The sequence below is a fragment of the Piliocolobus tephrosceles genome, chromosome X (assembly GCF_002776525.5).
Source record: "Piliocolobus tephrosceles isolate RC106 chromosome X, ASM277652v3, whole genome shotgun sequence".
Taxonomy (NCBI): Eukaryota; Metazoa; Chordata; class Mammalia; order Primates; family Cercopithecidae; genus Piliocolobus; species Piliocolobus tephrosceles.
This window is the reverse complement of record NC_045455.1, coordinates 41,525,451-41,540,024: the sequence shown is the minus strand read 5'-3', so window position 1 is coordinate 41,540,024 and position 14,574 is coordinate 41,525,451.

The window sequence follows — 14,574 nt, the reverse complement described above, 5'->3', positions numbered from 1 at the left end:
AATAGTAGTTGTATATTTATTTACTTTTTGTTGTTTATAAGGTTTTGTTAAAATTAGCTTTAACATTAATAATACACCATACAAAGGTAAAATATGATTTTCTCTTCTGAACAAAATGTGTAATATTAAAAGAAAAGATTTTATTTACTTCTTGAGTAAACTGCAGGGAGAAAATGTAACAGGAGAGACAGATTTAGTTGGCCTCATGTTGTCTTTATTAGGTCTTACTGTTTGGGAAGCAGAATCTCCTCTCTGTTAAATGGTAAATGTTTTTATCACTGTAGCTAAATGAAGGACTATTCTATAGTGACTCATGATCCTGTTTTGTGATATCAAGCATCTTAAAACTTTGATATTTGACTGACTTTCCAATAGCAAAATTAATAGTTCTAGCTTCAACCTTTTTGACCTTAAACTAACTTTTTTGGATATTAGGTTCCCTGAAGTCCAAGAGAAATATATTAGGCTTATTAGACTACTACAAATGTCAAATGTAAGATGGTATTTAGCTTTCTTGGGGTTATATTTATATAGATATGTTGTTCGTATGTTCTAGTATTGTATGATATTCCTGAAAATAGGATATGTCTTGATGTATGTTTTCAGTAATAATTATGATTATGTTAAATTGTTATATGCCACAGAAATAACCAAATTTCCTTGTCAATGGTGTCTTTGACTATGGCTGTCCTAAAAGTTTTGTCATCCACAATTGTTGTTTTGCTTTGATCCTTCTCAAAAAGTGACTGACTTATAATCAGCCACAGTCCAGGGCTTGCTTTGGAGGAATTTTATGAAAACAAACTCTCTTCTTTTCTTCTTTTCTGTAAAAACAGTAAAAAAAAGAAAAAGAAAAAATATCATTTTCTTTTGTGTGTGTGTGTTCATTTGTATATCTTTCTGTTTTAACTTATTTTTTATTTCAATAGGTTTTGTGGGAACAGGTGGTGTTTGGTTACATGAATAAGTTCTTTAGTGGCGATTTCTGAGATTTTGGTGCATCATCACTCAAGCAGTGTACACTGTACCGAATATGTAGTCTTTTATCCCTCAACCCTCCCACCCTTTTGCCCAAGTCCCCAAAGTCCACTGTATCCTTCTTATGACTTTGAGTCCTCATAGCTTAGCTCTCAACTATGAGAGCATACGATGTTTTGTTTTCCATTCCTGAGTTACTTCACTTAAAATAATAGTCTCCAATTCCATGCAGATTGCTGCAAATGCCATTATTTTGTTCCTTTTTATGGCTGAGTAGTGTTTGGTGTTGTATATATGCCACATTTTCTTTATCCACTCATTGATTGATGGGCGTTTGGGATAGTTCTATATTTTTGCAAATTGTGCTGCTATAAACATGCATGTGCAAGTATCTTTTTTGTATAATGACCTCTTTTCCTCTGGGTAGATACCAGGAGTGGGATTGCTGGATCAAATGGCTTCTACTTTTAGTTCTTTAAGGAATGTCAACACTGTTTTCTACAGTGGTTTTACTAGGGTTTACATTCCCAAGAACAGTGTAAAAGTGTTCTTCTTTACCACAGCCAGGCCAACATCTATTATTTTTGGATTTTTTGATTATGGCCATTCTTGCAGGGATGAGGTGGTATCACACTGTGGTTTTGATTTGCATTTCCCTGATAATTAGTGACGCTGAGCATTTTTTCATATGCTTGTTGACCATTTGTGTATCTTGTTTTGATAACGGTCTATTCATGTCCTCAGTTCACTTTTTGATTGGATTATTATTATTATTATTTTGCAGATTTATTTGAGTTCTTTGTAGATACCAGACATTAGTCCTTTGTCAGATGTGTGGAATGTGAAGATTTTCTCCCACTGTGTGGGTTGTCTGTTAACTCTGCTGATTATTTCTTTTGCTGTGCAGAAACTTTTTAGTTTAATTAAATTCCATCTGTTTATCTTTGTTTTTGTTGCATTTGCTTTTGGGTTCTTGGTCATGAAATCTTTGCCAAAGCAGATGTATAGGAGGGTTCTTCCGATGTTATCTTCTAGAATTGTTACGGTTTCATGTCTTAGATTTAAGTCTTTGATCCATCTTGGGTTAATTTTAGTATAAGGTGAGAGATGAGGATCCAGTTTTACTCTTTTAAACGTGGTTTGCCAATTATCCCAGCACCATTTGTTGAATAGGGTGACCTTCCCCCACTTTATGTTTTTGTTTGCTTCATTGAAGATTGGTTGTCTGTATTTGACTTATTTCTGGGTTCTCTGTTCTGTTCCATTGGTCTATGTGCCTATTTTTATGCCGGTACCATGCTGTTTCAATGACTATGGCCTTACAATATCGTTTCAAGTTGGGTAATGTGATGCCTCTAGATTTGTTCTTTATGCTTAGTCTTATTTTGGATATGTGGGCTCTTTTTTGGTTCCATATGAATTTTAGAATTTTTTTTCAAGTTCTGTGAAGAATGATGGTGGTATTTTGATGGGAATTGCATTGAATTTGTAGACTGCTTTTGGCAGTATTGTCATTTTCATAATATTCATTCTACCCATCCATGAGAATGAGATGTGTTTCCATTTGTTTGTGTCGTCCATGATTTCTTTCAGTAGTGTTTTGTAGTTTTCCTTGTAGAGGGCTTTCATGTCATTGGTTAGGTATATTCCTAAGTATTTTGTTTTATTTTTCAGGTGTTGTGAAAGGGGTTTAGTTACTGATTTGATTCTCAGCTTGGTCACTTTCAGTGTATGGCAGAGCTACTGATTTGTGTACATTAATTTTGTATCCTGAAACTTTGTTGAATTCATTTATCCATTCTAGGAGCATTTTGTGGGAGTCTCTAGGGTTTTATAAATATGTAATTGTATCATCAGCAAACAGTGACCATTTGACTTCCTTTTTTACCAATTTGGATGTCCTTTATTTGTTTCTCTTGTCTAATTGCTTTGTCTCGGACTTCCAGTGTTAGGTTGAATAGAAGTGGTGAATGTGGCCATCCTTGTCTTGTTCCAGTTCTCAGGGGGAATAATCTCAACTTTTCTGTGTTCAGTATAATGTTGGCTGTAGGTCTGTCCTAGATGGCTTTTATTACATTGAGGTATATCCCTTGTATGCCCATTTTACTGAGGGTTTTAATCATAAAGAGATACTGGATTTTGTCAAATGCATTTTCTGCATCTATTGAGATGATCATGTGATTTTTGTTTTTAATTCTGTTTATGTGGTGTATCACATTTGTTAACTTGTGAATATTAAACCATCCCTGCAGCCCTAGTATGAAACACAGTTGATCTTGGCGGATTATCTTTTTGATATGCTGTTGGATTCAGTTACCTAGTATTTTGTTGAGGATTTTTGCATCTGTGTTTATCAGGGATATTGATCTATAGTTTTATTCTTTTGTTATGTCCTTCCCTGGTTTTGGTATTAGGATGATACTGGCTTCATAGAATGATTTAGGAAGCATTCTCTCGTTCTTTATCTTGTGAAATAGTGTCAATAGGATTAGTACCAATTTTTCTTTGAATGTCTAATAGAATTCACCTGTGAATATGTCTGGTCTTGGACTTTTTTCATGGTTGGCAATTTTTTTATGATCACTTCAATCTCACGGCTTGTTATTGGTTGATTCAGAGTTTCTATTTCTTCCTGGTTTAATTTAGGAGGCTTGTATATTTTCAGGAATGCATATATCTCTTCTAGGCTTTCTAGTTTATGTGCATAAAACTGTTTGTTCATAGTAGCCTTGAATGATCTTTTGTATTTCTGTGGTATCAGTTGTAATATCTCCTGTATCAGTCTGTTTACATGCTGCTGATAAAGACATATCTGAGACTGGGTAATTTACAAAAGAAAGAGGTTTATTGGACTTACGGTTCCACATGGCTGGGAGGTCTCACAATCATGGCAGAAGGCAAGGAGGATCAAGTCACATCTTACGTGGATGGCAGGAGGAAAAAAGAGAGCTGTGTAGGGCAACTTCCTTTTTAAAACCGTCAGATCTTGTGAGACCCATTCACTATCATGAGAATAGCACGGGAAAGACCTGACCCCATAATTCACTCATCTTCCATCAGGTCCCTCCTACAACATGTGGGAATTGTGGGAGCTACAATATGAGATTTGGCTGGGGACACAGAGCCAAGCCACATCATTCTGCCCCTGGACCCTTTCAAATCTCATATCTTCACATTTCAAAACCAATCATGCCTTCCAACAGTCCACCAAAGAAAGTCTCAGCTCATTTCAACATTAACTTAAAAGTCCACAGCCCAAAGTCTTATCCAAGATAAGGCAAGTTCCTTCTGTCTATGAGCCTGAAAAATCAAAAGCAATTTAGTTACTTGCTAGATACAATGGGTGTACTGGGGTTGGGTAAACACAACCATTACAAATGGGAGCAATTGGCCAAAACAAAGGGGGCTACAGGCTCCATGCAAGTTCGAAATCCATCAGGGCAGTCAAATCTTAAAGCTCCAAAATGACCTCCTTTGACTCCATGTCTCACATCCAGGTCACGCTGATACAGGATGTAGCTGGCTTCGCAGGGTACAGCCTCCCTCCTGGCTGCCTTCATGGACTGGTGTTGAGTGTCTGCAGCTTCTCCAGGTGCACAGTACAAGCTGTCTGAGGATCTACCATTCTGGGATCTGGAGGACGGTGGCCCTCTTCTCACAGCTCCACTAGGCAGTGCCCCAACAGGGAATCTGAGTGGGGGCTCTGACCCCACATTTTCCTTCTGCACTGCCCTAGCAGAGGTTCTCCATGGGGACCCTGCCCCCGCAGCAAACTTCTGCCTGGGCATCCGGACATTTCCATATATCCTCTGAAATCTAGGCAGAGGTTTCCAAACCTCAATTCTTGACCTCTGTGCACTCATAGGCTCAACATCACATGGAAGCTGTCAAGGCTTGAGGCTTGCACCCTCTGAAGCCACAGCCTGAGCTCTATGTTGGTGCCTTTCAGCCATGGCTGGTGCCGTCACTAGGCTGCACACAGCACGGGAACCCTGGGCTCAGCCCAGAAAACCACTTTTTCCTCCTGGGATTCCAGGCCTGCAATGAGAGGAACTTCCACAAAAGTCTCTGACATGCCCTGGAGATATTTTCTTCATTGTCTTGGTGATTAACATTTGGCTCCTTGTTACTTATGCAAATTTCTGCAGTGGGCTTGAATTTCTCCTCAGAAAATGGGATTTTCTTTTCTATTGCATTGTCAGGCTGCAAATTGTCCAAACTTTTTTGCTGTTTCCCTTTTGAAACTGAATTCCTTTAACAGCATCCAAGTCACCTCTTGAATGCTTTGCTGTTAGAAATTTCTTCCACCAGATACTCTAAATCATCTCTCGTAAGTTCAAAGTTCCATAAATCTCGAGGACAGGGGCAAAATTCCTCAAGTCTTTTTGCTAAAACATAACAAAAGTCACCTTTGCTCCAGTTCCCAACAAGTTCCTCATCTCTATCTGAGACCACCTCAGCCTGGATTTCATTTTCCATATCATTATCAGCATTTTGCTCAAAACCATTCAACAAATCTCTAGGATGTTCCAAACTTTCCCACATTTTCCTCTCTTCTTCTGAGCTTTCCAAACTGTTCCAACCTCTGCCTGTTACCTGGTTCTGAAGTTGCTTCCACGTTTTCAGGTTTCTTTTCAGCAGCCCCCACACCTGGTACAAATTTAGTGTATTAGTCCACTTTCACACTTCTGATAAAGACATACCTGATACTAAGCAATTTACAAAAGAGAGAGGTTTATTGGACTTACAGTTCCACATGGCTGGGGAGACCTCACAATCATGACAGAAGGTAAGAAGGAGCAAGTCACATCTTACGTGGAAGGCAGGAGGCAAAAAGAGAGCTTCCATTTTTAAAACCGTAGGATCTTGTGAGACTCATTCACTATCATGAGAACAGCACAGGAAAGACCCGCCCCCATAATTCAGTTATCTCCCACGGGGTCCCTCCCACAATACATGGGAATTATGGGAGCTACGAGATGAGGTTTGGGTGGGGACACAGAATCAAACCATATCATCTCTCATTTCATTTCTAATGGAGCTTATTTGGACCTTCTGTTATCTTGGTTAATCTCACAAATGGTATCAATTTTATTTATCTTTTCAGAGAACCAGCTTTTTGTTTCATTTATCTTTTATACATTTTTGTTTCAATTTCATTTAATTCTGCTATGATCTTTGTTATTTCTTTTCTTCTTCTGGGTTTGGGTTTGGATTATAGTTTCTCCTCTTCCATGAGGTGTGACCTAGATTGTCTATTTGTGCTCCTTCAGACTTCCTGATATAGGCATTTAATATTATGAACTTTCCTCTTAGTACCACTTTTGCTATATCCCACAGGTTTTGATAGGTTGTGTCACTATTTTTGTTCAGTTCAAAGAATTTTTAAGTCTCCATCTTGATTTCATTGTTAACCCAACAATCATTCAGGAGCAGGTTATTTAATTGCCATGTATTTGCATGGTTTGGGAGGTTCCTTTTGGAGTTGATTTCCACTTGTATTCCACTGTGGTCTGAGAGAGTACTTGATATAATTTCGATTTTCTTAAATTTACTGAGACTTGTTTTGTGGCCTATCACATGGTCTATCTTGGAGAATGCTCCATGTACTAATGAGTACAATGTATATTCTGCAGTTGGTGGGTAGAATGTTCTGTAAATATCTATTGAGTCCATTTGTTGTAGGGTATAGTTTAAGTCCATTGTTTCTTTGTTGACTTTTTGTCTTGATGACCTGTCTAGTGCTGTCAGTGGAGTACTAAATTCCCCACTCTTATTTTGTTGCCATCTGTCTCATTTTTTAGGTCTACTAGTAATTGTTTTATAAATTTGGGAGCTCCAGTGTTAGGTGCATATATATTTAGGATTGTGGTATTTTCCTGTTGGACTAATTTTTTGATCATTATATAATGTCCTTCATTGTGTTTTTTAAGTGCTGTTGCTTTAAAGTTTGTTTTGCCTGATATAAGAATAGCTACTCCTGCTCACCTTTGATGTCCATTTTCATGGAATATATTTTTCCACTACTCTATCTTAAGTTTATGTGAGTCCTAGTGTGTTAGGTGAGTCTCCTGAAGACAGCAGGAAATTGGTTGGTGAATTCTTATTCATACTGCCTTCCTCTATCTTTTAATTGGAGCATTTAAGCCGTGTACATTCAATGCTAGTATTGAGATGGCAGGTACTATTCTATTCATTGTGCTATTTGTTCCCTGAATACTTTGTGTTTTTTTCATTGTGTTATTGTTATATATGTCCTATGAGACTTATGCTTTAAAGAAGTTATATTTTGGCATATTTCAAGGATTTGTTTTAAGACTTAGAGGTCCTTTTAGGAGTTCTTGTAGTGACGGCTTGGTAGTCACAAATTCTCTCAGCATTTGTTTGTCTGGAAAAGACTGTATCTTTCCTTCCAGTGAAGTTTAGTTTCACTGGATACAAAATTCTTGGCTGACAGTTGTTTTGTTTAAGGAGACTAAAAATCGGATCTCAATCCCTTCTAGCCTGTAGGGTTTCTGCTGAGAAATATGCTGTTAATTCTGATAGATTTTACTTTATAGGTTACCTGATGCTTTTGCCTCACACCTATTAAGATTCTTTCCTTTGTCTTGACTTTAAATAACCTGATGACTGTATGCCTAGGTGGTGACTTTTTGTGATGAATTTCTCAGGTGTTCTTTGAACTTCTTGTATTTGGATGACTAGATTTCTAGCAAGGCCAGGGAATTTTCCCCTGATTATTCTCTCAAATATCTTTTCCAGACTTTTAGATTTCTCTTCTTCCTTGGGAACACCAATTATTCTTAGGTTTGGATGCTTAACATATTCTCAAACTTCTTGGAGGCTTTGTTCATTTTTTCTTATTCTTTGTTCTTGACAAATTGGGTTAATTCAAAAGCCTTGTCTTTGAGCTCTGAAATTCTTTCTTCTGCTTGTTCGAGTGTATTGTTGAGACTTTCCAATGCATTTTGCATTTCTCTAAGTGCATCCTTAATTCTAGAAGCTGTGATTGTTTTTTTTTTTTTTAATAGTATCTGTTTCACTGAAGATTTTTCCTTTCACATCCTGTATTATGTTTTTGATTTCTTCAAGTTGGAGTTCACCTTTTTCTGGTGCCTCCTTGATTAGCTTAATAATTGACCTTCTGACTCTTTTTTCTGGCAATTCAAAGATTTTGTCTTGGTTTGGATCCATTGCTGGTGACCTGGTGTGACCTTTTGGGGGTTGTTAAAGAACCTTGCTTTGACATATTACCAGAATTGTTTTTCTGACTCCTTCTAATTTTGGTAGAATATGTCACAGGGAAGATCTGGGACTCAAGAGCTGCTGTTCAGATTCTCTTGTCCCATGGTGTGCTCCTTTGACATGGTGCTCTTCTCTTTCCCCTAGGGATGGGACTTCATGAGAGTTGAACTGCAGTGATTGTTTTTGCTCATCTGGGTCTAGCCACCCAGCAGAGCTACTAGACTCCAGGCTGGTACTGGGGAGTGTCTGCAGAGTCCTGTGATGTGATCTGTCTTCAGGTCTTTCAGCCGTGGGTACCAGCACCTGCTCCAGGGAGGTAGCAGAAGAGGACTCTATGAGGTTTTTTGGTTGTATTTTTGTTTAGTGCACTGGTTTTTCATTGATTGGCCTCCAACCAGGAGGTGGTAGTTTCAAGAGTGCATCATCTGTAGTTGTATAGGGAGGATCAGGTGGTAGATGGGGCTATAGAGCTCCCAAGAGATTATGTCCTTTGTTTTTGCAACCAAATGGGTAGAGAAAGACCACCAGGTGGGGGTGTGTCATAGCTCAGACTCTCCTCCAGCAGGGCTTGCTGTGGCTGCTGTAGGGGATGGGGGTGTGGTTCTCAGGCCAATGGAGTTATGTTTCCAGGGGGATTGTGGCTGCCTCTGCTGAGTCACACAGGTCACCAGGGAAAATGTAGAAATCCGACTGTCAAGGAATCACCCCACTCCACTGCAGTGGAGTCCTAAAGGCCAGTCTCACTCTGACCACCTTGCACCCCCAACAGCACTGAGTTTATTTCCAGGAAGCCGGTGACCAGGGATGAGAACTTGCCCCAGACCACCAGTGTCCCTGCTGAGAAAGCCAGCTGACTTACAGTTTTTTGGAGTCTCAGGGAACCTGTAGCAGTGATCCAGTTCCTTCAAAGGGTGTGTGGATTCTCTCAGCTTTCCTGGTATGTTGCTGTGGTAGTTGTTGGAGCAAAAGTTCACAATGTGAGTCTCCACATGCTGCTGTGTCTGTGCGAGTGGGAGCTGCAAGCTAGTCCAGCCTCCTATCCACCATCTTCTCCTCTAGTTGTGTATTTAAACATAGGAAAGGTAATATGCTGCACTATGACATTATGATGACTACAATGTCACTAGGTGGTAGAAAATTTTCAGTTTCACTAATGATCTTAAGCATATATACTGTCCATTGTTGACCCAATTGTATATCATAGTGGTCCCACGGACTGATAATATTGTATTTTTACTGTACCTTTTCATTTTTTACTTTTCTTTTTTACTATACCTCTTTTTTGGTAAAATGTTCACATCTTTTGTGTGATTTTTATTAGCTTGTTGTGTATACTTGTGGAAAAATCTGTTTTATAGATATAGTTGTTGCTTTAAAAAAACTTTTTGACAATGTTTATCTTTGAAATGGTCAGACAACTTTAAAAAATAATTATGGAAATGTCTGCATTTACAGGTAACATTCTCTATTTGTTTTCTATTTGCCTCATCCATTCTGTGTTACTTTATTTCCTGTTTACTCGATTTATTTTGTTTTAGTTGCATACATTTTAGTATTCTATTTTATTTCTGCTATTGATTTAATCATAATTATTTGTGTAGTTGCTTAAGTATCAACAAAATGTATCTTTAGCTTATCACAGCCTATCTTTAAATAATAATATATTGCTGTATGTGTAATATAAGAACTTTGTAAGAGTACATTTTCATTTCTTCCCTACCATACCCTTTGGACTATTATTTTCATACTTTTTATTTCTACATATATTACAAACTACACACTAACCTACTATTTTTAAAACAATAAATTACTTATTGAACTTTTTTCTTTTCTTTTTTTAAAAAAAAATTTGACAGTTTCCTCCTTGTGTTCAGCCTCTCAGTTTTTTTTTTTTTTTTTTTTTTTTTTTTTATTTTTTTACATGTGGGATACATATGCAGGATGTGCAGGTTTGTTACCTAGGAAAATGTGAGTCATTGTGGTTTGTTGCACCTATCAACCCATCACCTAGGTACTAAGTCCTGCATGCATTAGCTGTTTTTCCTGTTCTTTCCATCCCATGCCTCGCTCTCCACCTAGACAGGTTTCAATGTGTGTTGTTCCCTTCCCTGTTTCCATGTGTTCTCATCATTCAGCTCCCACTTGTACATGAGAATATGTGGTGTTTGGTTTTCCATTCCTGTGTTAATTTGCTGAGTATAATGGCTTCTAGCTCCATCCATGTCCCTGAAATGGACATGATCTTGTTCCTTTTAATGGCTGCATATTATTCCATGGTGTATATGTACCACATTTTGTTTATCCAGTCTATCATTGTTGGGCGTTTGGGTTGATTTCATGTTTTTACTATTGTGAATAGTGCTGCAATGAACATATGTGTGCAAGAATTTTTTTCATTTGAGATAATTTTATATATAGAAAAGTTGCAAAAATGATACAAAGAATTCATATATTCTTTCATCCAGCTTCCTTTAATACTAACATCTTATATTAGCAAGGATAATTATCAAAACAAAGAGACTGACCTTGGCATAATACTTTTAAGCAAACAATAGAGGCTCCTTGAATTCCATCAGTTTTCCAATAGTTCATTGTTTCTATCTCAGGATTCAATCCAGTATCCCACATTGCAGTTACTTTTTATATCTCTTTAGTCTCCTCTAATCAATGATAATTCTTGAATTTGACACTTTTAATGAATATTGGTTAGTTATGCTGTAGAGTGTCTCTCAATTTGGTTTTGACTGTTGTATTCTTGTGATTAAATTGATACATCTTTGGCAAGTACACTGTGGAAGTGCGTTGTGCCCTTCCCAGTGCATCATATCAGGGTGTACATGATGTTAATACGTCTCATCACAGATGATATTAACTTTAATCATTTTCAATGAAATATTGTCTGCCAGGTTGCTCCACCATGAAGTTATCACTTTCCTTTTTGCAATTAATAAATATATTGGGCAAAATATTGTGAAACCACTCAAACATCATTTTTCTGAAAACCGTGCTCACTGATTTTAGCCGTCATCAGTGAGTTTTGCCTGCAGCAATTATTACTGTGATACTTGTTTGAGGTTGATTTTGTATTTCCCTCATTTCTTTTATATTTATTAATTGAAATTTTTCTGTAATGAAGAACTATTTATTCTTCCATGTTTATTTATGTATTCAATTATTTGAAATAAATTGTGAAGTCATAAATGTTTACTCCTTTGAATATTATTTAATATTATCATTTTAAATGTTGTGACTCATGCTATTCTAGTATTTTCTGACACCATGATATATTTCAGGTTCATTTTATTTTATTTTATTTTTTGCATCAGCCTTGACTAGCCATGGTTCTTTTGATGAGCAAATGGTATTTAGAAACCAAGATCCAGGCACAGAATACTTTTTGTTATGGAAGTATTATTGTTTTTAGGATCTCTCAAATGACAGGGTTTGGAAATACAAGTATACAACTCACACATACCTACAATTCTGCATTTATAATTCTATATATATATTATCATATATTAAAGCTCATTAATTCATAGTGATGCCTCCAATTATAATCTGACACTATAGGATTAATTGTGTCCTCCTTTTTCTTATGTGTAACTTCTTTCTTTGACAATGGAAGCAGAGTCTCTTTACAATATATTTACTTATTTGTTAGATCATTGTATACACACGCTCCTATCAGAAACAGATTTACTAAGTACATTTGTGAATAGTTACTTATATGTTTAGCCTTATAATATCCACACTAAATTCTAAGTTACTTAGATTAGTGCTTTTCTACCTCACTCCGCTCAGTGTGGTTATCCTATTCACTTGTAATATATTTAGGTTCATCTGTTACTGTCTTGTATTCAATTTTTGGATCCCCCCAATGACTTGAGTGATTTTAAGAACTATTTAGTTTTACGGGTCTTTGAGAGTTTATTATGGTTCTAAGAATCAAAGCTATACTGAAAGTATACCCAGAGAAATATCGTGAAGTAAAGGAAAATATTTTCATGTTTGTGCACAATTGTGGCTTCCTGAGTAATGAAAATTAGGACCTGTATTAAAAGATAAGTCTTGGAAATCAAAGGGTATTAGACCATGAGACGTTTGCTCCTATTGTGAGTAGTAAAACTTATCTTTCTAGAGCCAACTGTTTGCATTGCAGGGTAGGAACTTTCTCCTTTATCTTCCTGAGAGACTTTGTTTTATTTCAAATGGGGATGAGACCTAGAGCCCTAAAGCCTGTTCTTTACATTGCATGTTATTGTAAACAACTAGGGAGTGGATATTGCCTTTCCTCTGGCAGAAAAGAATAGAGGGCAGCTTTTCTTCTCCTACATAAACTGTCAGACTCATAATTTTGGGGGTATTCTCCTTCAGGACCCACCATATATATATAAATATTTGGTTTTTGTGCTTTGTTCCTAGGATATTAGGAACCGATGTGGTCATTACTATAAGTAATAATAATTTGCCTAGATTCAAAAACCTCATGTTTGTATCCTGTATTAGTCTGTTCTCATGCTGCTATGAAGAAATACCCAAGACTGGGTAATTAATAAAGGAAAGAGGTTTAACTGACTCATAGTTCCGCACGACTGGGGAAGCCTCAGGAGAATTACAATCATGGTGGAAGGGGAAGGAAACATGTCCTTCTTCACATGGTGGCAGGAGAAGTGCAGAACAAATGGAGGAAAAGCCCTTTATAAAACCATCAGATCTCATGAAAACTCACTGACTATAATGAGGAAGGAAAGGGAAACATGATCTAATCATCTCCCACAAGGTCCCTCCCCCAGCATGTGAGGATTACAATTGGGATTACGATTCAAGATGAGATTTGGCTGGGGACACAGAGCCAGAATACATTAAAAACATATTAAGAAATATTGCTTCCTTTTAATCTCCACTACTCTAATCCTATTTTCCCCTTCTTTTTGTCATTTCCTACCCACTCTCTGTTGGAATGAATCTTTCAAGTTTATAATTTATCTCTCTTGTGTTTATTTTGCATAAGTGATGTATATTTTCTATCTTCTTCTTTCCTTCTTGTTTTAACATAATAGCTCTATTGAGATGTAATTCACATACTGTAACATTCACCCATTTCAAGTGTACATACTTTTAGGGTATTCACAGGGTTATGTGATCATCACCATGATCAATTTTGAAATATTTTCATCATCCCTAAAAGAAACTCTGTAGACATAATTTGTTATTCTCTATACCCCTCCTCCCAGCCCTAGATAACAACTAATTTATATTGTCTTTAGTAACTGGTTTCCTGAAACATATTTTCAAGATTCATCCATATTGTAGCATCAATCAGTACTTTATTCCTTTTTATTGCTGAATAATTTTTCACTGTATGTATATACTACGTTATTTATCCATTCATCAGTTGATGGGCATTTTGGTTGTTTCCATTTTGAGGCTACTATAAATAAGGCTGCTATGAACATTTGTGTACAACTTTTATGTGAACATGTTTTCATTTCTATTAATACATGAGTAGGAATAGAATTGCTGGGTCATTGATAACTCTATGTTTAACTTTTGATGAACTGCCAGACTGTTTTTCCAAAGCAGCTGCACCATTTTACATTCCTACTATTAATAGGAATATGTGGGGGTTCCAATTTCTCCATATTCTCACCAACTTGCTATTATCTCTCTTTTTGATTATAGTCATTCTAGTATTCCTTTCTTTCTCACATGACATATAGAATCTTATGTCATATGATTATGACATAATGCTTCATTTGCTTTTTTCCACTGACCGATATATCCTGCAAAAAACACGTCATCTTAGAGGAATTTTCCTCATTCTTTTTATAGCTGCATAGTATTCCATTGTGTAAATGTATCATAATTTATTCAATCCCTCTCCAACACATGGATATTTGGTTTATTGCCACTACTTTGCAAATATGAACAATGCAGCAATAAATAACCCTATGCATATTATTTAAGTCGATGCATAATATTCACATTATTGGAAGAGTATTTTCAGGATATATATGTGGTTGTGCTAAATATTGCCAAATTTTCATCCAGAAGGCATAGACCAATTTTCATTCACATAAACAGTGTATGAGAAAATTTGTTTGCTATAGCCTTGTCAACAGAATTTGCTGTCTTGCTTTTAGACGTTTGCCAGTCTGATAGGTGAGAAACGGTGTCTTATTGTTGTTTAATTTCTCTAATTTTAGTGAGATTGAAGGCTTTTTATGTTTTTTATATCTTTTTCAATATTTTTAGTGAATTTTCTGTTCTCTTAATTATTTTTTAAAGAGGTTAATGAATAACAAACAATCTTATATATATATATATATATATATATATATATATATATAT